Consider the following 824-nt stretch of genomic DNA (forward strand, 5'->3'; position numbering starts at 1 on the left):
AAATGAATTACATACTTCAACAGGTTGTGTGTCCAAGACAATAAAATCCATAAGATAAATCAATTTATTGACTTATATTAACACATCTTCAACTATTCCTTTAGGCATTTTTACAGATCTATCGGCAAGTAAGAGAGTTATAGAAGTTGATTTAACTCACCCGGATTGAGACTCTAAAACTAAATATACAAGTAAATTCATACTAGCTCCAAGATCAAGTAAGGCTCTTTCAATTTTATGTTCTCCAATAAAGCAAGAAATTGTAGGATAATCAGGGTCTTTATATTTCAAAGTACTATTGTTCTGAAGAATGACATTTACTTGTTCGACTAAAAAGGCTTTCTTTTTAACATTCAGTTTTCTCTTCACAGTGCACAAATCTATAAAAAATTTAGCATAGAGAACTTGATTAATAGCATCCAGCAAAGGTATATTGATCCTTACTTGTTTAAAAGTTTCAAAGATTTCAAAGTTGTAATTGACTTTTCTTTGTTTAGTCATGACATGAGGAAATGGAAGTGCTAGCGGGGAATCGGTATTTTCTTTGCAATTTTCATATTCAACCCCTTCCTTACATTCAGAGATTGACTAATCATCTTTCTCACAAGGTTCAAGACTGGGTTTTTCAATAACCTTACCACTAAGAAGAGTAGTGATTGATTTGACTTTATTCATGTGTTGGCTTGTAGAATTACAAGATTTGCATTATAATGCCTCTTGGGATTTTGTTGCGGTTGAGGTGGAAACTTGCCTCTCTTGAAAACTGAGAGTAGATGTCAATTTTGCAAGAGTATCTTTAAAATCTGTCATGTTTTGAACAAGTT

The sequence above is a fragment of the Populus euphratica genome, unplaced genomic scaffold (genome assembly GCF_000495115.2).
Source record: "Populus euphratica unplaced genomic scaffold, PopEup_1.0 scaffold903.1, whole genome shotgun sequence".
NCBI classification, from domain to species: Eukaryota; Viridiplantae; Streptophyta; class Magnoliopsida; order Malpighiales; family Salicaceae; genus Populus; species Populus euphratica.